We start from the raw sequence: 27,596 nt of genomic DNA, 5'->3' as shown, positions 1-27,596 counted from the left end.
CCTTGAATATACACTGATGTTTCTCTTCCTTAGCTTCGTACTTATGATACTCCTTTTCAGGCTCCAGTTTAAGTATTATTAACTGGGGTGCACAAGACTTTCCTTCCTTGCCTGCTGCTGCAGTGACATTTCATCTTCCATTTACTATGTGGCCAATTCCAGTATTATTTCCAGATTTCTGATCTTTTTCCTCATAGTAACTGCTGTTTGTTCCTCATAGTTGCTTACATTTCATCTTAAAGCAAACAATTTAGTGTATGAATGACACTTAGCCAATTTAGCTTTCGTGTTTCAATTCAGTTTTTTTTATCAAGACTTTTATTTGCAATAAAAAAGCTTTTTCCTCAAGCAGACTTAGTCTCTTCTGAGCCAAAACTTGGACTATAATAAGACAATTATCTCTGGCCAAGCCAGACTATTTAGTATCTTCGCATCCTATTCAATCCTAATTATAATTTTTGCACCTGTACAATATCTATCACAAAAACTGCCTACTTCCACTTCCATAACATTGCATGTCCCTCAGGCCGTATGCTGCTGGAAGTCTTATCCTTGCCTTTGACACTTCCAGACTCAACTGTTCTATAGCTCTCCTGTCCTATCTGCCACTCTTCACTTTCTGTAAACTTAAGCTCATCCACAACTCTGCTGCCCATATCCCATCCACCAGCAAGTCCTGTGAACACATCACCCCTGCTCGTGGTGACCTATATTAGCTCCCAATCAGCCAATGACTTGATTTTAAAGTTCTCATCCTTGTGTTGAAATACCTTAGTGGCCTTGCACCTCCCTAATCCTGAAACATCCTCCAGCCCTAACACTTCCTCTAGTCGCTCTGTACCTCTGACTCTTGCCTTTTGTGTATTCTCTCCTCCCTTCATCCCTCCACTAGTGGTAGAATGATCAGCTGCCCAGACTGCACACTCTGGAATTTCCTACCTAAATCCCTCTGTCTCTCCACATTCCTCTCCTCTCTTAAGACCATTCTTAAACTCACCTCTTTGACAAAGCTCTTAATCACCCCATTAATAGCTTCTTTATTGTCTCAGCATCCATTTTGGGTCATTATGCCTCTGTGAAGCACCTTGGGATGTTTTTTCTATGTCAAAGGCATTATATAAATGCAAGTTATTGTTGCTGCTGAAAATGAGTTAGTGCACTGAAATTTAACAATTAACCCTTAAATGACAGATCACATACAATGTTCACCATGTTCTCCTGTCTTTCACAGAAGGCACTTGAGAAGGCAGAAAATACCTCACCATCAAAACAATGCATCCAGGCTAAAATTGTTAGTTGGGTTTTTTACATGTCAGTTAACACAGAGAATCCAAATAATACAAGTTACTGATTAGCGCAATATTTAAAAACAACTAAATTAGAATCTGTCCAGAGGAGGTTAAAATAGTCTTTGTAAATAAATGCATTTACCATACTGTCTAGTAAGCAAAAAACAACATTTGGCTGAAACATGCAAGCTTGCCTTGTGGTTGATTTCCAGATATGGGTGTCACTATCAGGTTCACACCTGGGCTATAATCTGGCCTGTCCATTGTAGAACCACCTGATTTTCACACCACTGAATAATCTGCTGCACCAGAGTACTGCCCAAACGTTGCTACATTGATGATGTGAATCTCAGTTTTTCAATGGAGATTGAATATCCTGTTAAGAATAAAGGCAATGGGATAATTCTTCAGTACTTAATTAATTCAGGCCTCTGAAATCAGAGGTGTCAATCATCCACGATTAAAAATACAATAGTATGAACAATTGCAAATGATGCGAATGAACAGGTGGTCACACATCATCTGGATTGCAAGTATCTATTAATAGGAACAGGAGGAGGCCATTCAGCCCCTCAAGCCATTCCACGATTCAATTCGATCACGGCTGATCTGTATCTTAATTCCATCCACCTGCTTTTCTCCATATCCCTTGATACCCTTACCTAACAAAAATCTATTGATCTCTGTCGGGAAAATTTGGGGAGAGAATTCCAGATCTGCACTACACATTGTACGAAGATGTGCATCTTGATTTTACTCCGAAATAGCCTAGCTCTAATTTGAAGATTATGCTTACATGTTCTGGATTTCCCTACCAGAGGAAATAGACTCACTATACCTCTCAAATCCCTTTATCTTTTCAAAGACCTTGTTGAGATCATCCCTCAATCTTCTAAACTCAAGGGTATACAAGCCAAGTTTTTGCAACCTGTCTTCATAAGTTAACCCATTAAGCTTGGTATAATTCTGTTGAATCAGCACTGTTTCCTTCCTCCAAACCAATATATCTTTCCTGAGGTTCGGTGCCCAAATCTGAATGCAGTATCCCAGAAGGGGTCTGACAAAGACTCTGTACAACTGAAGCATCACTTCCTCACTTTGAATTCCAACCAGCTTGACTTAGAGGCCAACATACAATTTTTTTTTTGATTACTTCTTGTACCTGTGCACTAGCTTTTAGTGATTTGTATACCTAGACACCTGAATTCCGTTGTTCCTACACAACTCCTAGTCTCCCAACATTAAGAAAATATTTTGATTTGTCTTTCTCAGATCCAAAGTGGATGACCTCACACTTTTCCCACATTGAACTCCATCTGGTATAGCTTGTCTAGGCACATATTCTGTCTATGTTGTTACAACCAGGTGAGAAAGGTGTCTAGGGTTCCTGCTCAGCCTTCACCTGGTCTTACTGTAACAGGGTTTTATTTTAAACACACTGTGTTTTGAACTCCTCCTTGGTGAATTCTTGTTCACTGCTTTCCAGTTATAAGGCAAAGAAAAAAGCACAAACAGGCTTTCTTAGGTCCAAGTTTTCTTAAGAAAAGTGAAATTTACTAAAACTTGAACTCTAATTCGGTTAATGCCTATGGATACACGACGTTCCCATGCTAGCATGCATACGCAACATACACAGCAGAAAGGGACAGAAAAGAGAAGAAAAGATAAAGTGGAAAGGTTTGAGGCAGTATCTGAAGAATCTTTGGTTACGGATCTTCAAGCTTACTGTATAGTCCTTGCTTGTAGGTAGATCTTGCTTTTCGTTGTGGCCCAATATTCTTCTTAAACCTTGTTCACTGTAGGAGACTTTTCTCTCTTGGGGGTTCATGTGTCTTCAATGGATTCTGAAGCTGGTGAGAAAGAGATGGGAGCAGACAGGAGCAAAACTGCCTTCTGCCAGTTTAAACACTGTCTCTCCAATTTAAAACTCCCCCAAGTTGGCCAGCAGGTGGTCACGTGACCGACTGGTTTGACCAGGTCTCTTCTGTTTATTGTATAGGAGCAGGGGATAGCTCCTTTGTTCCAATACCATCTGTTAATGTGCAAAAATGTCTTTCCAACCAGGAGCCTGGCAATTCCTTGTAACAGGCCTTCTCTTCCTCCCAGCAACAATTTGAAGTTTAATGTCCATGTGGCAAAATTAATGTGCCTCATTCTTGGCAGGTGGGGGCCTGCATGACAGTATCCTTTCATAACTTTTTGCTTTCATCTACACAACTTATTTTGTCTCCCAACTTAGTGCCATGTCCAAACTTGGATACACGTCTTTGACCCAAATCATTGGTAAATAGGGTGAAAAGTTGAGGCTGCAGCCGAGATTCCTGAGGAACACCATTTGTCATATGCCACCATAGCGTTTAACCAGTTACTAACACACGTGGTTCAGTTGATGGTACTCTTGTTTCTGAGTTAGAAAGAGTTTTGGGTTCATATCCTACTCAAGCAGAACAATCAAGATTGACACTCCAATACAGTACTGAGGGAGTGCTGCACTGTTGGGGGTGTCACCTTTTGTATAAGACTGTGCCCCTCTCTGCTCTCTCAGGTGGATGTAAAAGGTCCCATGGCAGTATTTTGAAGAAGAGTAGGAGAGTTCTCCCTGGTGTCCTGGTCAATATTTATCCCTCAATCAAGATCACAGAAACAGATTATCTGGTCATTGTCACATTGTTGTTTGTGGGAGCCTGCTGTGTGCAAATTAGCTGCTACGTTTCCTACATTACAACTGTGACTACACTTCAAAAGTTGAAAATAAAAATATGCATCTGCCCATAAGAAGTTGAGAATGAGAATTGTTCATTAATTGCTTTCAGCTTGCCATCTTTTTAATTCATTCTTGGGACGTGGCATTTATGGCCAACGCTAGTTACCCTGAGAAGGTGATGATGGGCTTTCTTCTGTTTGATACAACTGAGTGGCTTGCTGGAATGTTTCACAGAAAATAGAATCATAGAATTGTTACAGCACAGAAGAAGATTATTCGACCCATCATGTCCATGCCGGTTCTCCTAAGGAGCAATTCACCTACTGCCACTCCTCTGCCCCCTCTCCACATCCCTGCACATTTCTCCTTTTCAGATCTTTTTAATATTTAGGAAATGCAGAAACATTTATGCACAGAAGGAGGCCACTCTGCCCACTGTGTCTGCACCAGCTGAAAAACGAGCCACCCATCCTAATCCCATTTTCCAGAGCTTGGTCTGTATCCCTGGAGGTTACGGCACTTCAGGTGCATATTCAGACACCTTTTAAATGAATTAAGGGTTTCTGCCTCTACTACCCTTTCAGGTAGTGAGTTCCAGACCCCTACCACCCGCTGGGTGAAATTTATTTTCCTTATCTTCCCTCTAATCCTCCTACGTCCTTAAATCTATGCCCCGTAAGGGTAGTTAAGAGTCAACCACATTGGTGTGGGACTGGAGTCACATATGCTTCCAGATCAGGTAAGAACAGCAACTTTCCTTCCCTGAAGGCTATTAGTGAACCAGTTGCATTCATACAACAATCGCTAGCTTCTCAATCACATTTACTGACAATTTTGGTTTCCAGATTTTGTTAGGGTGGGATTTAAATTCATTCTCTGAATGATCTCTCCAGGCCTCTAGGTTGCTAGTCCCAGCATCATAACCATTGCACTACCACACTGATTTCATCCATTGAAAATATGCCTGAGCATATTAGACTCCAGGCAGGTACTTTATCGCGAGAGCTTTTTTTTTTAGTGAAGCTTTCATCAGTACTCCGTTAAACTGCAGCGATATAGGCACAATAAGAGATGATCAATAAAGGCTGCCCATGTTCATAGGAACATAAGAGCAGGAGTGGGCCATTCAGCCCATCAAGCCTGCTCCACCATTCAATTACATCATGGCTGATCATCTACCTCAATGCCACTTTCCAACGCTATCCCCACATACCTTGATGTCACTGGTATTCAGATATCTATCAATTTCTCTTGAATGATTTCAATGATTGAGATTCTATAGCTGTCTGGGGTTGAGAATTCCAAAGATTCACCACCCTTCAGGTGAAGAAATTCCTCCTCATCTCAGTCTTAGATGGCCTATCCTTATTCTGAGACAATGTCTCCTCATTCTAGACTCACCAGCCAGGGGAAACAACCTATCTGCATCCACCCTGTCATGCCCTGTAAGAATTTTATAAGTTTCTATGAGATCATCTCTCATTTCAAAACTCTAGAGAATACAGGCCCAGTTTCTTTAATCTCTCCTCATAAGACAATGCCCGCCATCCCAGGGATTAGTCAGGTGAACCTCCATTGCACTCCCTCTGTGGCAAGTATATCCTTCCTTAAATGGAGACCAAAACTGTGCAGAATACTCCAGGTACGGTTTCACCAAGGCTCTATATAATTGCAACAACATCTTTACTACTGTACTCCAAATCCCTTGCGATGAAGGCCACCATACCATTTGCTTTCCTAATTGCTTGCTGTACCTGCATGCCAGCTTTTAGTGACTCATGAACAAGGACACCCAGGTCCCTTTGGATATCAACACTTCCCAACCTCTCATAATTTAAGAAATACGCTGGCCAGAATTTTACATTGGGGCGGAGGCCCTGCCCACTGGCCAAAAGGTTGGTGGCGAGCCCACATCTGCCAGGCCTGGAAGCTACACAGTGATTTAACGTTTACCCTTAATTGGCCTTGGGCGGGACTTCCACCCCTCTGAGCGGGCCCGCAGTTCTCAGTTCCAGCAGCACCACCGGGAGCGGTGGCCACTGCTGGAACTGCACCCAGCGAGAGCAGCAGCAATGGACGAGGCCCCGGAATTAAGGTGTGTGGAGCTTCACTGGGGACAACTGGCTGGGCCTCAGTGAGGCAAGGGGGAAGGGGCTAAATGTGCACCAGTGGGGTTGCCTTGTGCCATAGGGGAGCCCTCCATGGGGCGCAGTGTGCTCGGTTTGGAGAGCCCCCTCTACCCAGCCTGCCAGGAGGTCACCAGATTTTACTGGGCAGCCTCCTGAGATGCTGAGTCACCTGCCTGCCACTGGTAATATACCAGTGGCGGTGGGAGGTGGCCCTTAATTGGCAATTAATAAAATTGCAACAGGGGCAGGAAGGCAATTGGAACAGCACCCCCTGCCTCCCAATCAATTTTACACTCCCCACCCGCCACCCCCCCCCCCCCCCCCACCCCCTGCCTGCTCCCACGGGGATGTCAAATTACGGCCTCTGTCTTTCTGTTTTTTCTGCCAAAGTAGATAACTACACACCTATTCACATTATATTCCATCTGCCATGTTCTTGCCCATTCACTTAGCCTGTCCAAGTACCCTTGAAATCCCCTTGCATCCTCCTCAAAACACACATTCCCACCTAGTTTTGTGTCATCAGCAAATTTAGAAATATTACATTTGCTCCCCTCATCCAAATCATTTATATGGATTGCACATGTCATGTGCTGTCTTCTTCTTTGGCCTCCTTGTCTCGAGAGACAATGGGTAAGTGCCTGGAGGTGGTCAGTGGTTTGTGAAGCAGCGCCTGGAGTGGCTATAAAGGCCAATTCTAGAGTGACAGACTCTTCCACAGATGCTGCAGAAAAATTTGTTTGTTGGGGCTGTTACACAGTTGGCTCTCCCCTTGTGCTTCTGTCTTTTTTCCTGCCAACTGCTAAGTCTCTTCGACTCGCCACACTTTAGCCGCGCCTTTATGGCTGCCCGCCAGCTCTCGCGATCGCTGGCAACTGACTCCCACGACTTGTGATCAATGTCACAGGACTTCATGTCGCGTTTACAGACGTCTTTAAAGCGGAGCCATGGACGGCCGGTGGGTCTGATACCAGTGGCGAGCTCGCTGTACAATGTGTCTTTGGGGATCCTGCCATCTTCCATGCGGCTCACATGGCCAAGCCATCTCAAGCGCCGCTGACTCAGTAGTGTGTATACGCTGGGGATGTTGGCCGCCTCGAGGACTTCTGTGTTGGAGATACTGTCCTGCCACCTGATGCCAAGTATTCTCCATGTGCTGTACAAAGCAATTAAACCTGCAGCACTCTAATTTTTCTTTTTATTTTGTTCTTGGAATGTGGGCGTCACAGGCAAGACCAGCATTTACTGTCCATCCCTAATTGCCCTGGAACTGAGTGGCTTGCTAGGCCATTTCAGAGGGCAGTTAAGAGTCAATCACATTGCTGTGGATCTGGAGTCACATGTAGGCCAAACCGGGAAAGGATGGCCTACCCTTCTCCCCTGAAGGGCATTAGTGAACCAGATGTATTTTTATCTGGCAGTTTCGTGACAATTATTAACGAGACTTGCATTTTATTTGAGATTTGTGAATTAATTGAATTTAAATTCCCCCAGCTGCCATGGTGGGGTTTGAACTCATGTCCCTGGTGCATTAGTCCGGGCCTCTAGATTACTAGTCCAGTAAAATGACCACTATGCTACTGTCCCTCATAATAATACTGCTCAGACTGAGGATGTTTTGGTTAAGCCCAAGTTGGTGAAGTAATAACACTAAAATAACGACTAGTTGGAAATAGGTTAAGTATGAGCAGCCCCGCTAAGTGCGACATTTTAAAGTAAAAATTAAAGTTACTCTCTGGTGCTACTATCAGACTAATTTGTTATCCCTCCTGAAAAGATCTAGTTTACTTGTGACAGGAAACTTAATGCACTGCTATCTGGTTATGTGGAACATAATTTCAAAACCACAGTTTTTATCCTAAAAGAAACTCAGTAGGTTTTGAATTGTTTGGTATGCCCAACTATATCAAGGTACTAAAACAAAGTATTCTTCTGCACATTTTAGGTAAACATATTTGAAGTTCTGTAAATTAGCCTTTTGAGTTTTCTAGACTCAGAACCAATGGGGCCTGATTTTAACTCTGTACAAGAGGGTGGGATTTTACTGGGACATGGTAAAGATTATTAATCCTAGCAAAATCAAGAAATAAGAACATTGTCCTTCACTATTTTATTGAATGGTACCTCAACAAATAACAGGACTCATAAGCTCTTGACATAGAAAACAGTAGCAACATGGAATATTTTAAAGTATAAAATATATACGAATCGCACCAGGGCCACAAGACTGTACTGAATTGTTGTTGGGCAGTATGCAAAGCCAAGCAGTAGGAATACACGGAATTAATGCAATAGATTTTGTACATCCTCCCACTAGTGGGTAGAATCTGTTCAGGAAAGAACAGCATGTGGAGCAAAGTTCACAGGGCTTTTTTTGGATCCAACCCAGAAGCAAGCAGATAAACTGGTTCAACAAGCTCACCTTGGTAGGGTGGACGAAACTAGCCACCCCTCATTCCACCCAAACCTGAGAAATAAACGGTGTTATTTAGTGAAGCCATCAGCTTGTGCTTTTTCCTTCTTTTCCTAATGTCTCCCCTCACCTTATGAAGATATTGATGTTGACTTATGTGGGTCATAATTCAATATATGGGATGCACCACTCAAATGTCTGAACCTTGCTGGTATGTCAGCAGGATATACAACTATTTGGAGCAATCATAGGAACATAAGAGCAGGAGTAGGCCATTCAGCCCATCGAGCCTGCTCCGCCATTCAATACAATCATGGCTGATTATCCACTTCAATGCCTTTTTCCCACACTATCCTCATATTCCCATCCCACCTGACATCTACTCCCATACTCCCAGCTGGATTCACAGGAACAGGAGATTGGTTAAACAGTTCAGGAATGCTGAGGCCAATTATAGCACCACTGGCTTAGATCAGCAAAATTAGCAGAGACTATGCCTCAAAGCCCCACTAAAGGTCATTAATTAATGACCTCATAGTGAAGGCGCCCCTAGGCAGCAGTGATCATCATAATATGATCGAATTTCACATGCAGTTTGAGGGAGAGAAGGGCAAATCTACGACTAGTGTTTTAAACTTAAATACGGGCAATTATGAGGACATGAAAGCAGAGCTGGATAAAGTAAACTGGGAAATTAGGTTAAGGGATAGGTCAGTAGAGATACAGTGGAAGATATTTAAGAGGATATTTCAGAATACTCAGAAAAGATACATTCCAGTGAGAAAGAAAGACTCTAAGGGAAGGATGCTCCATCCGTGACTAACTAAGGAAGTTAAAGATAGTTATCAAATCAGAAGAAAAAGCATAGAATTCCGCAAAGATGTGTGGCAGGTCAGAAGATTGGACAGAATATAAAGAACAACAAAGAATGACTAAAGGATTAATAAGGAGGGAGAAATTAGAGTACGAGAGAAAGCTAGCTAGAAATATAAAAACAGACAGTAAGAGTTTCTACAGGTATTGAAAAAGGAAAAGAGTAAGTAAATTGAGCTTTAGCCCTCTAGAGAGTGAGTCTGGGGAATTAATAATGGAAAATAAGGAGATGGCGCATGAACTGAACAGATTTTTGCATCTGTCTTTGCTGTAAAGGATACAAATAACATCCGAGACATAATTGTGAATTAGGAGGTGAAAGGGAGGGAAGGGTAGTGAAAAAAATGATTAGAACTAAAAGCTGACAAGTCCCCAGGTCCTGAGAGGCTTCATCCTAGGGTTTTAAAAGAAGTGGCTGCTGAGATAGTAGATACATTGGCTTTAATTTTCCAAAATTCGCTAGATTCTGGAAAGGTCCTATCTGATTGGAAAATAATGAATGTGACTCCTCTATTCAAGAAAGGAAGGATACAGAAAGCAGGAAACTCCAGGTTAGTTAAGCTTAACAGGTGTCAGAGGGAAAATGGTGGAATCTATTATTAAGGACGTTATAGCAGGGCATTAGAAAATTTCAATGGAATCAGACTACGAACGGATATCCGAAGGTGTGGGACATCTGGCAACTGGCCAGAATATCAGCGTGGGATGGCTGTCACGAAAAGGTAAGTCATTATTCATTCATTTTAATGTAATTAACATATTTAAATAAAGTCTCCGTTGCCGTGTGGCGGGGAGACCGCCGCGAGGCCTCATCGCCGCTGGTAAAATGGGGTGGGGCCTTCCCGGCTTCAAGGCCCACGGCGGGCCTCTCCCGGAAGGATTTTCTGGGCCGCCCCCACACCACAAGCACCAATATCCAGGGACTTATAAACTTCAGCCCAAGGAGTCTGCAAAGGAATATAAAGATAGGTTAAGTGAGTGGGCAAAAATTTGGCAAATGGTGTAAAATGTGGGAAAATGTGAAGTTATCCACTTTGGCAGGAAGAATAGTGAAGCAGTATATTATTTAAATGGAAACTGATTGCGGAATTCTGAGTTACAGAGGGATCTGCTTGTCCTGGTACATGGACAACAAAAGGTTGGTATGCAAATACAGCAAGTGGAAGGCAAATGAAATATTGGTGTTTATTGCAAGGGGAATGGAATATAAAAATAGGGATGTTTTGCGACAGTTGTATATGGTATTGGTGAGACCACATCAGCAGCACTGTGCACAGTTTTGGTCTCCTTATTTAAGAAAGGATATAAATGCATTAGAGGCAGTGCAGAGAATGTTCACTTGACTGATACCTGGGATGGGATTATCAAATGAGGAAAGGTTGGGTCTATATCCATTGGAGTTTAGAAGAGTGAGAGGTGCTCTTATTGAAACATATAAGGTCCTGAGGGGACTTGACAAGGTGGATGCTGAAAGGATGTTCCCCCTTGTGGGAAACTAGGGGACACAGTTTAAAAAAAAGGGGTCGCCCATTTAAGACGGAAATGAGGTGAAATTTTTTCTCTCAAGAGAGTTGAGTCTTTGAACCTCCTCCCCAGAGAGCGGTGAAAGCAAGGTCATTGAATATTTTTAAGGCAGAGGTAGATAAATTCTTGACTAACAACAGAGTCAAAGGGTATCGGGGTAGGCGGGAAATTGGAGTTGAGGCCACAATCAGATCAGCCATGATCTTGTTGAATAGCGGAGCAGGCATGAAGGGGCCAAGTGACCTACTCCTGTTCCTAATTTGGATGTTCATAAACTTGGCATTTACCTAGTAAGCCATCAGGGAATTTCTCTAAGTAGCACAGAGTCCACTTTAATGGAGTACGCATCCGCATTGTACTTAACTCGGGATTTTGGTCAGTGAGGGCATTTGATGCAATGGAGGGAAGAGGTGCTGTTCTGGTCTTTTAAAAACGAGGAGTGGTCCAAGAGAGGGAGCAAGAGCTGAGACCTGAGACACAGAGGCATTATTTAGGAGAGCAGGTAGGTGATTGGAAAATTTTACATATTTTTCTCTAAATTAGGGCAGTAATTTAAACCAGGACTGGGAGATATAAGCACTGTATTAAATTTATAGCTTAACTAAAACTAGTTAATGTAGCTACAAATAATCATTGAGGGATGTTTCAAACTTGAAACCCTAATTAGTTAAATGAAATACAATAGAGATGGCAGGACAGGTGATGTGCAACAGCTATAGCATGTGGGAGCTGGTGGAAGCCAATGTGATCCACAGAATATACATAAGTAGTAAGGGTTTGCAGCTCGAGGATCTTCGGCTCAGAGTTGATAAGCTGGAGTCCAAGCTTCGGATGCTGTAACAAATCAGAGAGGGAGAAAGTTACCTGGATGTTTTGTTCCGGGAGGCAGTCATACCCCTTCGGTTAAGTGCTTCAGATTTAGTCTGTGGTCGGGGACAGGATGGGTGACTGGCCAGGATCTTATGAGTCCCATGGCTTTTTGACGGCGGGACCTGAATTTGGTGTAACATCCACTTATGCCATTTTCCCCTTATTCCACGCAATTCAATATTCAAGTAAATGGTGCAGCAACAGGCACAGGAGACATGTGGCATTATGCAGCAGGGGCTGCCTTTCATTGGTGGAACCTGCCGTCACTGATCACCACGGATATAAAGCATTGTGTTTGTAGCCTCAAGGATCAGCAGCCTTTCTATCATGTAAGTCTCTGCGGAGTAATCTGAATTAAAGTTTTTACTTAATTTAAAATGTTTTACTTCCCTTAATTTGTGAAACCTAGCACCAACTTCACATCATTTATTTTTCCTGCAGCAAAAGCAGATGTCAGCCAGCAGGCAGCCTCCCACCCAATGGTTCAGTGATGCTTGCCTGCAGGTTCTCCTCCAGGCTGTTAGGAGAAGGCGGGAGATCCTCTACTCTGCAGATGGAGTCCGAAGACCCTCCAGCCTGACCTAGATGGATGTAATAGAGGAGGTCTTGAACCATGGGGTGATGCACAGAACCTGGGTTCAGTGCCGCAAATGGATCAATGACTTGCTCAGATCGGTGAGGGTAAGTGGTCTTGGCAAAGCAGCTCCATTATTTGCTTCCCTGGTTCTGTGTCTTTAGTACAGAGGGTAGACATGGCATGCAGTGGAATGCGTGAGCAGCCTTGGTACCATTCATCAAGTAATTGTGCACTAATTGACGATTGACTTTGTTTATATGCTTGGATGTGTCATGTGAAATCCACTGCAGAATGAGTGATGTTGATGTATATATGCAATGGTTGTGATGCATCTTTTGACATGTCATTACATCTGCACTGTCTCCTGCAGGATAAATGCACCCATAACCCATGCTAAAATGGGAGGAGGTGTTCCTGACATCAATAACCATACCCTCTATTGGAAATTCGAGAAAACACTCCACGCCTAATTAAATCACCCCGCACACCACCAAATCCACTCTTGCAAGGTGCATAAAATGTGTGAAGTAGGTATGGGGTTCCAGAAGGAGCCTGAGCCCTTGCACTTATCCAACCCTTTCAGCCTGTGTGGATGAGAGAAGGGATTACAGGGAGGATGAGCAAACTGACCACAGCACTGTGGTACAGGGGATCATTCAAGCGGGGGGAGGGGGGATAAAAACGAATGTAGTAGTACTTCGGGACAGTATACACAGACTGCTCTCTGCATCCAAGAGCGTGACTCCCGACGGCTGTGTTCTCTGCCCGATGCCAGAGTTAAGGACATCCTCGGGGCTGGAGAGTAACTAGGAGGAGAAGGATCCGGTTGTCATTGTCCATATGGGTACCAACAACATTAGTAGGACTAAGAGAGAAGTTCTGCTATGGAGGTATGAGCAGCTAGGGGATAAAGTAAAAAGCAGAACCACAAAGGTAAAAATAATAAATAAAAACAAGAAATACTGGAAATACTCAGCAAGTCTGACAACATCTGTGGAGAGAGAAGAAGAGTTAACGTTTCAGGTCAGTGACCCTTCATCAGAACTGTTCCCAGTTCTGATGAAGGATCACTGACCTGAAACGTTAACTCTGGTTCACCCTCCACAGATGCTGCCAGATCTGCTGAGTATTTCCAGTATTTCTTGTTTTTATTTCAGATTTCCAGCATCTGCAGTACTTTGCTTTTATTATACACAAAGGTAATAATGTCTGGATTACTACCTGAGCCACAAGAAAATTGGCATAGGGTAAATAAGATCAGAGAGTTGAATGTGTGGTTCAAAGGTTGGTGTGAGAGAAATGGGTTTCAATTCATGGGGAACTGGCACCAGTACAGGGGAAAGAGGGAGCCGTTCTGTTGGGATGGGCTTCACTTGAACTGTGCTGGGACCAGTGTCCTGGCGAATCGAATGATTAGGGCTGTAGAGAGGCATTTAAACTAAATAGTGTAGGCGGACGGGTTCAGGTGATGGGAAATTTAAAAAGTTTAAGAGAAAAGACAATACAAGGTCGCGATACGGGTAATGATAACCAGTGACAGGAAGAGACAGAGGGTAAAAACATAAATATGCGTCAGCAAATGAGGTCAGAGTAGGGAAAAATGGTAAAAAGGCAGAATTAAAGGCTCTTTATCTGAATGCATGCAGCATTCATACCAAGATGGGTGAATTGGTGGCACAAATAGAAATAAATGGAAATAATATAATAGCCATTACAGAGCCTTGGTTGCAAAGTGGCCAAGGCTGAGAACTGAATATGCAAGAATATTTGACATTTCAAAAGGATGGGAAGAAAGGAAAAGGAGGTGGGGTAGCTCTGTTAATAAAGGATAGGATCAGTACGGTACTGAGAAATGATCTTGACCTGGAAGGTCAAGATCTAGAATCAGTTTGGGTGGAAATAAGAAATAGCAAGTGAAATAAGTCACTGGTAGGAGTAGTTTATAGGCCCCCTAACTGTGGCTACACTGTAGGACAGAGTATAAATCAAGAAATAATGGGGACAGAATATAAATCAATAAATAATGGGACTTGTAAGAAAGGTACTGCAATAATCTTGCACAATTTTAATCTTCATATAGATTGGACAAACCAAATTGGCAAAGGTAGCCTTGAGGACAAGTTCATGGAATGTATTTGGGACAGTTTCTTAGAACAATACATTGTGGAACCATCCAGGAACAAGGGAACTGGCTATTTTAGACTTGATAATGTGTAATGAGACAGGATTAATGAATTATCCCATAGTAAGGGATCCTTTCGGGAAGAGTAATCATAACATGATAGAATTTCACATTCAGTTTCAAGGTGAGAAACTTGGGTCTAAAACTAGTGTCTTAAAATTAAGTAAAGGCAATTGCAAAGGTATGAAGATGGAGTGGACTGGGAAAATAGGTTCGAAGGTAAGACAGTAGAGAAGCAGTAGCAAACATTTAAGAAGATATTTCACAAATCTCCACAAAGATATATTCCATTGAGAAATAAAGACTCTACGAGATGGATGAGCCATCCATGGCTAACTAAGCAAGTTAAGGATGGTATCAAATTGAAAGAAAAGGCGTACAATTTTGCGAAGATTAGTGGTAGGCCAGAAGATTGGGAAAATTTTAGAAACCAGTAAAGGATGACTTAAAAATGGGAGAAATGAGAATTAGAGTTAACTAGCAAGAAATATAAAAACAAACAGCAAGAGCTTCTACAAATATATAAAAAGAGAGTAGCTATTGTAAACCGGGGAATTAATAATGGGAAATAAAGAAATGGCAGTGACTTTGAACAAATATTTTGTATCTGTCTTCATGGTAGAAGACACCAAAAGCATCCCAATAATAGTAGAAAATCAGAGGGCAAAAAGAATGGAGGAACTTAAAACAATCACTATCACTAGAGAAAAAGTACTTGGAAAACTAGTGGAAGTAAAGGCTGACAGGACCCCACGACCTGATGGCCTGCATCCTAGGGTCTTAAGTGAAATGGCTACAGAGATAGTGGATGCATCGGCTGTAATCTTCCAAAATTCCTTAGATTCTGGAAAGGTCCCAGAGGATTCAAAAACCACAAATGTAACACCCCTATTCAAGAAAGGAGGGAGACAGAAAGCACAGGCCAGTTAGCCTAACATCTGTCATTAGGAAAATGCTAGAATCCATCATTATGGAAGTAGTAGCAGGACATTTAGAAAATCATAATACAATCAAGCAGACTCAACATAGTCTTATGAAAGGGAAATTGTGTTTGACAAATTTATTAGAGTTCTTTGAGGATGTAACAAGCAGTGTGGATAAAGGGGTAACTAGTAGATGCAGTGTATTTGGAGTTCTACAAAGCATTCGATAAGGCACCACATAAAAGGTTACCACACAAAATAAAAGCTCATCGTGTTGGGAATAATATATTAGCATGGATAGAGAATTGGCCAGCTAACAAGAAACAGAGAGTCAGGATAAATGAAGCATTTTCAGATTGGCAAACTGTAACTAGTGGGGTGCCACAAGGAGCAGTGCTGGGGCCTCAACTATTTACAATCTGTATTAATGACATGGACGAAGAGACGGAGTCTAATGTAGCCAAATGTGCAGACAATACAAAGATAGGTGGGAAAGCAAGTTATGAGGAGAACAGAGAGTCTTCAAAGGGATATAGATAGGTTATGTGAGTTCGCAAAAATTTGGCAGATGGAGTATAATGTCAGAATAAGGGGCTCCATTTAAGACAGAAATCAGGAGGAAATTCTTCTCAGGGGGTCGTTAATCTTTGGAATTCTCTATCCCAGAGAGCAGTGGAGGCTGGATCATTGAATATATCCAAGACTGAGTTAGACAAATGTTTGATCTATAAGGGAGTCAAGGGTTACGGGGGGCAGGCAGGAAAGTGGAGTTGAGGCCACGTTCAGATCAGCCATGATCTTATTGCATGGTGGAGCAGGCTCGAGGGCCAAATGGCCTACTCCTGCTCCTATTTCTTATGTTCATTTGTCCTTATCTGCTATTTCCACAGTGTGTTTGGAGCTTTGTGTTTGAAGGACTACTTGCTTCATGGTAAAGTGTTTGCCAAACCTTTTTTGTTTAGGGAGGCCAGCATTATCTCTGTCATGGTGGCATCAGATATAAATGATATAATAATGCGTCTCGATGCATTCACATCAACCATTTCAGCTGCATGTGATACTAGGAGATTGGATAACAAAAATTAAAACGAGGATTGGTGAATATTGTTTGTTACCCTAATATTAAAAGAACTCCACACAGACATGAACCTGAGATTTAAAAGATTAGTTAATCTGGCATCCATCATAGGGAAATGACTTTTTCAGGAGTCTAAAGAATTCAGTATAAAGGACACAGCAGCAAGAAACAGTTATCCCTGTAATTCAAGAAGCAATAGTTCATGACTTATGGTTCACAAATCTACCATAGTTTTTGATGAGATAACTAAATCTTTGGAATAAGATAATTTAGTAGATTGAATTTACTTGGATTTTCAGAAGCCATTTGATGATGTTCCAGATACAGGTTTTCAATGCAAATTAAACTTCAGGGCTTATTAATGGATTGAAATTGGTTTAGCAACAAACAGCAAAATGCAGTACAGTGAGTTTACAATTTCAGACACCGTGGGCTAAATTTTTAGCTCCTGCCAGGGCCGGGAACAGAGGTGGGCAGGCATGCCGGTTCCCCAGCTCCATCCCACACCCGGGCCTGTTTCCCAGGCAGGATGGGGAGGGGATTGTGGGGGGGTTTGCTCAGCAGGGCTACCCGCCCACAAGTGGTGGGTAGCTGATTAAACTAATTAAGGGCCACTTCAAGCCTATTGATGGAAGCTAACTGTGATTTTCCAGTCGGCCTTCAGGTTCGAGGGTGGTGGAGGACAGCACAGATCCCTGGAGGCAACCTCCTGCTGACAGAGCAGGAGGTGAGCACTCCAGGCAGGCCTAGAGGCCCTCCATGCCTGCCTGAGTACAACAGCAGCCGCAGACCACCATGTAAAGGCATCCCTCCCTGCCACTCTGCCCAACTCCACTGCAAATATACACCGCCACTACTATCACTATAGGTATCAGCAAAGGTTGTGGAGTCAGCTTACACCCCAGAAACCTGAGCACAAATGTAAGCTCACACTTCAGTGTAGTACTGATTTGAATGCTGGACTGTCAGAGGTGGTGTTTTTTGGATGAGATGGTTAACTGAGGATCCGTCTCTCCTCTCAGGTGGCCGTAAAAGATCCCATGGCACTACTTCAAAGAAGAGTAGGGGAGCTATCCCCAGTGTCTTGTCCACTATTTATCCTTCAATCAACATCATTAAAACAGATTACCTGATAATTATCACATTTCTGTTTGTGGGAGCTTACTATGTTCAAACTGGCTGCTGCATGTCCTACATTACAACAGTAACTTACTTCAAAAGTACTTCATTGTGACATTGTGAAAAACATTATATAAATGTAATAGACAGAAAATTCTGGAAATACTCAGTAGGTCTGGCAGCATCTGTGGAGAGAGAAACAGAGTTAACGTTTCAGGTCTGTGACTTGCCAGACCTGCTGAGTATTTCTAGCATTTTCCGTTTTTATTTCGTATTTCCAGCATCCGCAGCATTTTGCTTTTATTATATAAATGCAAGTCTGTTGTTGGGTCTGTCATGTCGGTGAGACAAGACATACCCAGGATGGTGGTGGAGGAGTCTGACAGGTTGTGTCATGCCCAGTACTTTCTTTGGCCTCCTTGTCTCGAGAGGCAATGGGTAAGCACCTGGAGGTGGTCAGTGGTTTGTGAAGCAGCGCCTGGAGTGGCTATAAAGGCCAATTCTAGAGTGACAGACTTTTCCACAGCACTGCAGATAAAATTGGTTGTCGGGGCTATTACACAGTTGGCTCTCTCCTTGCGCTTCTGTCTTTTTTCCTGCCAACTGCTCAGTCTCTTCGACTCGCCACAATTTAGCCCCGCCTTTATGGCTGCCCGCCAGCTCTGGCGATCACTGGCAACTGACTCCCATGACTTGTGATCAATGTCACAGGACTTCATGTCGCGTTTGCAGACGTCTTTAAAGTGGAGACATGAACAGCCGGTGGGTCTGATACCAGTGACGAGCTCGCTGTACAAGCCATCGTCCATGCGGCTCACATGGCCAAGCCATCTCAAGCACCGCTGGCTCAGTAGGGTGTATATGCTGGGGATGTTGGCCGCCTCGAGGACTTCTGTGTTGGAGATACGGTCCTGCCACCTTATGCCAAGGATTCTCTGGAGGCAGCGAAGATGGAATGAATTGAGACGTCGCTCTTGGCAAACATACGTTGTCCGGGCCTCACTGCCGTAGAGCAAGGTACTGAGGACACAGGCTTAATACACTCGGACTTTTGTGTTCCGTGTCAGTGTGCCATTTTCCCACACTCTCTTGGCCAGTCTGGACATAGCAGTGGAAGACTTTCCCATGCGTTTGTTGATTTCTGCATCGAGAGACAGGTTACTGGTGATAGTTGAGCCCAGGTAGGTGAACTCTTGAACCACTTCCAGAGCGTGGTCGCCGATATTGATGGATGGAGCACTTCTGACGTCCTGTCCCACGATGTTCGTTTTCTTCAGGCTGATGGTTAGGCCAAATTCGTTGCAAGAAGCCGCAATCCTGTTGATGAGTCTCTGCAGACACTCTTCAGTGTGAGAAGCCTAGTACAGTCATATCCTATTCATAACTTTAAACATGGACTATATTCAGCAGAGCCTCTTCCTTTTCCTTTTGTCTTAAATGAGCCACAATGAACATTAAAAGTGGACATGGGCTGCAAAGCTGACCTTCAGCCTGTGTATTCAAGAACTGACTCACTGTTTGAAAGGACAGAAGGATACCTTCTAGACTAATGGTGTCATCAATGCCCATCCGGAAACCATCAGGAGACATTGCTGAATTGAATGGGGTTCTCCTGAAACAAAGAAGGTGATTGTCTTAACCGTCCTAAGAATGAACGTCTTGGAACAATAAACCAGCATGGAGCTAATCAACCTAGACCCCCACCATATTTGGAAAAGGAACTGAGAGACATCACATGGTGCGGCAGCCATGTTGGTATCATTTTAAAAAATCTTTTCAAAATACAGACTGCAGAAAAAGCAGCAAGGAGACCAGGCAGTACCATTGGGCCTTAAAAGAACTGGAGACTGTAACATCTTTAAGTCTCCAAACCTGTTCCTTTTCAGGTCCACCAGTACAGCAAACCTCCTAAGTGATGAGACTACAAGCAACTAACTTCATCACCTTCTGAAAATCCACCTCTTTGAGAGAATCCTGCAACAACTTTAATATACGACTCCAGCTATCGAATCCAAATAACTACACTTCAGGAGTGAAATGTCTTCTTCACCAGGCCTGCAACGCATGCCTTTTCCCCAAGACGAACCAAATCACATGACTTATGAACTATTCATCTTCCTTGTCGAAAAACACCCTGATTACAGAGGGTAAAGGGAAAATAACGAGGGGTCGAGTTCTCTCTCAATTCTGTCCATAACAGTATGATTCTGTGAGTATGACTATGTCATGCGGTTATTGACTTGTCTATGGGACAGCTCTCTTAACCTTGGAACTAGTCCTCAGTGAGGAGGACTGGGCTGGTACACGGACATGGTCGGCTGTGTCATAGCTGAGACATGACGAAGACACCTAAGTGGTCTATCCAATTTTATTCTTGTTTTCCTTTCTAGAGGTTCGGTGCAACTCAGTTGCTAGCTATGCCACTTCAGTGGACACTTAAGAGTCAATATTTTCTTCCCTGAACTGGGGGTCTGTGAGAAGGTTTCAAGGGATTACCTGCTGCTGCTCTGTGGCTTCTTCCAACACCATCAATCTAGCCCCAACATTGGTTCAGCTCTTACTGTCTGCTCGGCTGCCATCACAGTCAGTACCACACCAGTCATGTGACCTGCTTGACCTCTCACCTCTCTCTCATGAGCTGGCAATTCATTTACAAAGTTCAACATCAAAACTAAACTGCCCACAATATTTTTTATATTTTTCATTTTTAATAATAAAATGTTATTTTTTGACTGTGTGACTTTTGATTTATTACCATTCTCTTCCAGTGCTCCTCTCACTCCCACACTGTGCTTCTGGATGATGTGAGCTGGCTGAACTGTTTGAATTATCAGTGCATGCAGGGATAGAAGTTTCAATGGAGAGGGACGCTCCAGGTATTGAAACCATAAAGCAACAAACCCAGATCTTGTAGCTGAATGAAATGTGTAGATGGGAACTACTTAGGCACCCAGTCAGAGGCAGCAGGAAGCCCCAGAGAGAGGAAAGCAGGTGATGGGAAGAGCCCGCAGAATCAATCCCTCTCGAGAGAAAAACTGGTCAGAAAAGCAAAGGTGACTGGGGAAAATGGGCCCTGCAAATTTTTAAGTATAGAACATGCTTGAAATTGGAGTTGCTAAAAGCTGACGGAAGAACATAGTGGGTAGTGGTAAAAACAGCCCGCAGAAATCAATCTCTGAGAAAAACACTAATCATTTACATAAACAAAGAAAGAGAAAAGGAAGCAAGAGAAGGAAAATGAGGAGTAATTGTCCCAATCTTGCTGTTGTGCTAGGAGCAGGTTAGGAAGGTTGATGGTGCGCTGGAATACATAATTTACAATAGACTGAGCTAGTACATTGGATTCAGTGGTGTACTTCTTCAATGTCAGCTTTTTGGGATAGATAGCTTTCAAAATATTGGAAGTGAGGGACATTTTCCAACACTTCACCGTGAATCTCAATTGAAGGTGTTGGATTTGATGCATTTGGTGTGGGTTGGTGGAGGACTTTGATCTTCCTGGTGTTCAGGGAAATTCCCATGCTCTCATAGGCTTCAGTGAATACGCCAACTATCTGTTAGGGTTTGTGAGAACCTCGTGATATTAGATCTGGCACTAAACTCAAATACAAATTCTATCGGGCAGTGGCTCACCCCAAGCTTCTCTACAATGTTAGAGCTTGGACAACTTATAGATTAACGTTGTCTGAGAAGGATCTTGCGAATCAAGTAGGAGGACAAAAGAACAAACATGAGCATCCTCCAAGACACAGATATGCCAAGTACAGAATGTTATGACCTAAGTGGGAGGAATGCACTGTCTTTTCTAGTCCCATTTCTCCACAGGTCCCAACATATATTTAAAAAAATGTTTACCCAGTTACCGATTTGGTCAATCACATACTCTTTATCCCAGAATAAAATTTACCAACCAGGTTTCTTTAATAAACAACAAAACTATCAGTTCATTATAAAACAAGACTTATCCAGTAACGAAGCAAAACATTAACACACAGATTGAAATATGGAAGTTCCCTTTTAAAATATCCCACATCAACTCACACACATACTGAAAAAAATTAAGAAATTCTCTCTGCAGATCTCTGTTACAAAAAAAAGACCAAAAAGAATACTTCGGTCAAATACTTGCTAATTCCTGAAGAAAAAAATAGAAGATATGGAAAGATGTTGTTCTCAATTGTCCCTTTTGGTCTGGCGTTCGGGTGTATGGAGATGGGTCGCTGGGATCTTTCCAGAAGCAGTTTGTTTCAGGCAGCGTCGAGAATTAATCTGGTAGGATTTCCAGGAGAAATGTGGTGCTAGGGGTTTCAGTTGTCATACTGAATACGCAGGGTTGCTCAGCGACAGGAGGAAAGAGGAGCTGACACACTGGACCTCTCAGGGTCTCTTAGAGAGGTGCAGGAACGTTGAGCTGGAGTTTCTTTCTTGGCAAATTGATCTTCAACTGCTTTTCAAACACTCTTCACACTCCAACTGAACCAAAACAATATTTCAGACACAAAACCCCAAATAACAGGTCAGAACATCCTGACCACTATAAATCTTAACATGTCATTTCTCTGTAAACATCTTCCCCAGGTCCCCAAGGTCTCTATTGTTTATTTATTGTAAGGCATCATGACATCCAATAAAGGTTGTTTTCAAACACATCTGTGTCCTTTCAGTAAACTGTCAACAAAAAAGCAAAGTCCAACTTCTATGAAATCTTCAGCCTTTCAAAATCGAAACCATTTCCACCATTTAAATGAGTCCTCAAAATATTTAACAAAAAATGGAAGCACTTAAGTAGCAAGGGGCGGCACAGTGGGTCAGTGGTTAGCACCGCAGCCTCACAGCTCCAGCGACCTGGGTTCAATTCTGGGTACTGCCTGTGTGGCGTTTGTAAGTTCTCCCTGTGTCTGCGTGGGTTTCCTCCGGGTGCTCCGGTTTCCTCCCACAGCCAAAAGACTTGCAGGTTGATAGGTGAATTGGCCATTATAAATTGCCACTAGTATAGGTAGGTGGTAGGGGAATATAGGGACAGGTGAGGATGTGGTAGGAATATGGGATTAGTATATATGGGTGGTTGATGGTCGGCACAGACTTGGTGGGCCGAAGGGCCTGTTTCAGTGCTGTATCTCTAAATAAATAAAAAATAAATAAAGAGACCATGATAATCCCACATCAGTTGAGATTGATGGGACATGTCATCAGAATGCCTGACTCAAGACAGCCCAAACAGGTGCTCTACGCAGAGCTATGCCAGTAAGTCTGTTCACATGGGAGCCAAAGAAAACGTTTCAAAGACAATCTCAAAGCCTCCATGAAGGTCTGCTCTGTTACCATCAACACATGGGAAGCAGAGGCCCAACTGCGACCAAAATGGCAATCCATCATTGAAAATGGTGTTAAGACCTACCAAACGACAAGAGCAAGAATGGTGAGAAAGAGAGGGCAGCTGCTCGAGCCAAAAATCCACCACCACCTCTACCAGCCGACAACCGATTACCTCAATGTGGGACAGCCTGCAAGGCTAAGACAGGGCTCATAAGCCATCTGCGAACTCACAGCCAACTTCCACCCAGCTATCCACAAGGCAGATTCATCCTCGATACATGGGATTGCTGATGATGATGGTTCCCTGGATCCGAGGCTGTTTAGTGCAGTTGTAAGCACAGGTATGGGGACTTGCAGCTAAGTGGTGATGATGACAGACAGTTTCATAATTCCTGAAAAGGTGGTGGATACAGATTCAATAGTAGCTTTTAAAAGGGAATTGGATAAATACTGGAAAAAATTGCAGGGATATGGACAAAGAGTGGCAGAGTGCGACTAACTGGATTGCTCTTCGAAAGAATTGGCGCAGACTCGATGAGCCGAATGACCTCCTTCTGTTCTGTACTATTCTATCAGTTTATTCCATTGGAGACAGTGAGGCCTCTGGGTGCGAACACTCCAATGAATACATAAGAAATGGGAGCAGGTGTAGACGATACGGCCTCTCCAGCCTGCTCCGCCATTCACTATGGTCATGGCTGATCTTCTGCCTTAACATCACTTTTCCGCCCACTCGCAATATCCCTTGATTTCGTGAGAGCCCAAAAATCTGTCTATCTCAGCCTTGAATATACTCAATGATGGAGCATCAAAAACCCTCCGGGGTAGACAATTCCAAAGATTCACAACCCTCTGAGTGAAGAAATTTCTCATCTCTGCCTTAAATGATTGAACCCTTATCCTGAGACTGTGTCCCCTGTCCATTAAGCAATCATCCAACCATGCTAATATATTAACCCCAACCCCATGAGTCCTTATCTTGCATATTAACCTTTTGTGAGGCACCTTAGAGTCATAGTCATTGGGGCACAGAAGGAAGCCATGTGGCCCATCGAGTCCATGCTAGTTCTCTATACAGGAATCCAAACAGTCCCATTCCCCTGCTCTATCCCCGTAACCCTGCACATTTGTTTTCTTCAAGCACCTATCCAATTTCCTTTTGATATCAGAGATCGTACGTGCTTCCACCACCCTCACAGACAATGGGTTCCTGGCCATTACCACTTGCTGCATTAAAAAAAAGTTATTTTTCCCATTCCCCCTGCATGTCTTGCTCAAAACCTTAAATCTGTGCCCGCTAGTCCTTGTGTCATCAGTTAATGGGAACAGCTTTTCTTTGCCAGCCTTAGCTAAATCTGTCATAATCTTGTACACATCTATCAAATCTCCCCTCAATCACATTTGCTTCAAGGGGAACAACTCCAGCTTGTTCAATCTAACCTTGTAGCTAAAATCCCTCATCCCTGGAACCATTCTGCTAAATCTCCTCAGCACCCTCTCAAGGAACTTCACATTCTTCCTAAAGTGTAGTGACCAGAACTGGATGCAAAACTCTAGTTGTGGCCTAACCAGAACTTTATAAAGGTTCAGCACAACTTTCCTGCTTTTGTACTTAATACCTGTATTTATGAAGCCCAAGATACCATATGTTTTGCTAATTGCTCTCTCTATATGTCCTGCCACTTTCAAAGATCTATGCTCATGCACATCCAGGTTCCTCTGTTCCTGCATACTCTTCAGAACTGTGTCATTAAGTCAATATTGCCTATCCTGATCCCTTAGAAACATTGGAAATAGGAGCAGGCGTAGGCCAAGGGAAGATATAATTGGCTGAGAGACAGGCAACAAAGGTTCACTAGACTGATTCCTGAGATAAGAAGGTTGTCCTGTGAGGAAAGATTGAGTGGAATGGGCCTATAAGTCTCTGGGGTTTGGAAGAATGAGAAGTGGTTTCAGTGATGTGTATAAAAAAAATCTTCGAGGGCTTTACAGGATTGATGTTGATTGGCTATTTCCCCTAGCTGCAAAGTCTAGAACTGGGGGGGTCATAGTCTAAGGAAAACCAGCCATCTAGGATTGAGAGGAGGAAAAATTATTTTACTCAGAGGGTTGTGAATCTTTGAAATTTTCTACCCTAGCAGGCTGTGGATTCTCAGTCATTGAATCCATTCAAGGCTGAGGTCGACAGATTTTTGCACTATAAGGAAATCAATGAATATGAGGAGTTGATGTAGAAGTTCAGCCGTAATCTTATTCAATGGCTGATAGGCTGCATGGTCTACTTCTGTTCCTATTACTTATGATTCTCATTCATTTGGAGGGTTGACTCCAGAGGAAAATCGTTTGAGAGGCCACAGTCCAGAAGTATAATTTATAAGATGCACCCTAAACACAAAGCCAGAGAATATTCATAAAATTATTACAGTAGCTTGAGTTTTCCTTCAGAATTCTCATTTTCCACTTTTTGTAGCTATCATTTTTAAAATGAATACATTTACACTGCAGGTGTTACATGACAACTGTGAAGATGTTTTTCATGCCTCCAGACTTCTGATGTCATAAATTATATTCCAAATGTGCTTAGAAATAGAAATGTTATTAGTAGAATGCCAGATTGCAAAACTGACATTAGGGTTTTCAACTCTCTGAATGTATTCCTGGAGGTTTCTACATGATACTGGATCACGTTGACATCTGACCTTGTGATGTTGGATCATATGACATTGAATCACATAACACTTTCTTGCAGTTTGAAAATGATGCTGCATTTACCATAAGGTTGGGCCCTGTGTAGTTGAATGACTGTGGTTTTGTGCTAGCTGCTGTTGCCTCAGAAGTTTCAGAGAATCATTAGTGTGCTAGCCAGCAAGCAAAGAAAGTGCACAGGCACAAAGAAGCTCATTTTTCTCCTGGGTTGCTATCAGAAATGCCCAAGAGATTCATCTTCCATTCTGGGAGGGTTGGTAATTCAATTGGCGATGCAAACTCTGTGGCTTGTGAATTATAATTTGTGGAAGCATAATATATAACTCACTGCTAACCAAGATATGAATTTTTATATCGAATCTTACAGCACAAAAGGAAACCATTCAGTCCATTGTGTCTGTGCTGCTCTTTGAAAGAACTATCTAATTTGTTCCAATATGATGCTCTTTCCCCACAGCCCTGCAAATTGTTCCCCATCAAGTATATATCCACTTTGTTTTTTAAAGTTATTGGCCTGGATTTTGAAGTCAGCGGCAAAGGAACAGCGCTTTCCATTGTGGCACCCTCTACGTGGGATCCGTGGCGTCCATGAATAGGTTGAAAAACAAAGAGACTCTTCAACCAATCAGATTGAAGAATTTTCACAGAGCCATGCTTCCTGGTCTAAACCAGGAAGTGTGAAGCAGGAAATATAAATTAATTTAAAACATGCACAGAAAGTGAGATAAAGATCGGGCGAGACAGAAGGGATTAACAGAATATTTTCCTCGCTTTATCAAAACCCTTTGTATGCTTTTATCAAAACCCTTTGTATGCCTTATAAAATCTACACTCAACCTTTGCTCTGTTGTCCCTGGAGCAAAGGAAATTGAGGGGAGATTTGATAGAGGTGTACAAGATTATGACAGGCTTAGATAAATTAGACAAGGAAAAAGTGCTCCTATTAACATAGTACAGGGACTAGGGGACACAGATTTAAGGTTTTGGGCAAGAGATGTAGGCGGAATGTGAGGAAGAACTTTTTTTACGCAGCGAGTGGTGATACCTGGAAGTCACTGTCCACAAGGGTGGCAGAAGCGCAGACGATCAATCATTTCAAAAGCAAGATGGACAGGAACCTGAGGAAATAAATTTGCAGGGCTACGGGGATCGAACAGGGGAGTGGGACTGTCTGGGTTGCTCCACGGAGAACAAGCATGGATTAAATGGGCTGAATGGCCTCCTCCTATGCTGTAAATGATTCTATGACTCTATTGAGAGCAACCCCAGCTTCTCCAGGTAGCTGAAGCAAGTATATCCTTTCTTGGGCTACTCCTATTTCCTATGTTCCTAAAACATTTTATGTACAATTGTTTTAATTCCCTGCCTGCCCTGCCCCCAGTGTCAATTGTGGTTCAGATGTGGCACTTCTGCCTCTAAGTCATATGGTCCTGCTCCAGGGCTTGAGCACAAAAATCAAGACTGACACTCCAGTGCTGTCCTGAGGGAGTGCTGCACTGTTGGAGGTGTCATCTTTTGGATGAGGTGTTAAACCGAGGCCCCATCTACCTACTTAGGTGGATGTAAAAGATCCCAGGATATTATTTTGAAGAACAGCAGGGGAGTTATCCCTGGTGTCCTGGCCAATATTTACCCCTCAATCAATATCACAAAAAAATATCATCCGGTCATCATCATATTGAAATTTGTAGGAGGTTCCTGTGCACAGATTGGGTTCTGCATTTTCTGCATGAGAATAGCGACTACACTTCAAAAGTACTTAATTGGCTGTAAAAGCGCTTTGATAGCTCTGGTGGTTGCGAAATGCACTATATAAATGGGGAGATGGCGGTAACGTCACTGAACCGGTAATCCAGAGGCCCTGGCTAATACCCTGGTGACATGCATTCAAAT

The 27,596-nt window shown here is 42.9% G+C and overlaps 1 long non-coding RNA gene across 3 annotated transcripts in view; it reads right to left on the bottom strand.

The window, feature by feature from the left end:
- LOC137354350 (uncharacterized) overlaps positions 1-27,596 on the bottom strand; it is a 75,925-nt gene that overhangs the window by 38,076 nt on the left and 10,253 nt on the right. For all 3 annotated transcript variants that reach the window (XR_010970386.1, XR_010970389.1, XR_010970394.1), the window contains exon 2: positions 1,484-1,665. This is a non-coding gene — a long non-coding RNA (uncharacterized lncRNA). The remainder of the gene's footprint in view (positions 1-1,483; positions 1,666-27,596) is intronic.

Source organism: Heterodontus francisci, chromosome 3 (genome assembly GCF_036365525.1).
Source record: "Heterodontus francisci isolate sHetFra1 chromosome 3, sHetFra1.hap1, whole genome shotgun sequence".
In the NCBI taxonomy this organism is placed as follows: Eukaryota; Metazoa; Chordata; class Chondrichthyes; order Heterodontiformes; family Heterodontidae; genus Heterodontus; species Heterodontus francisci.
Note: the sequence above shows the minus strand (reverse complement) of the source record. Positions and strands in the feature narration are given on the sequence as shown.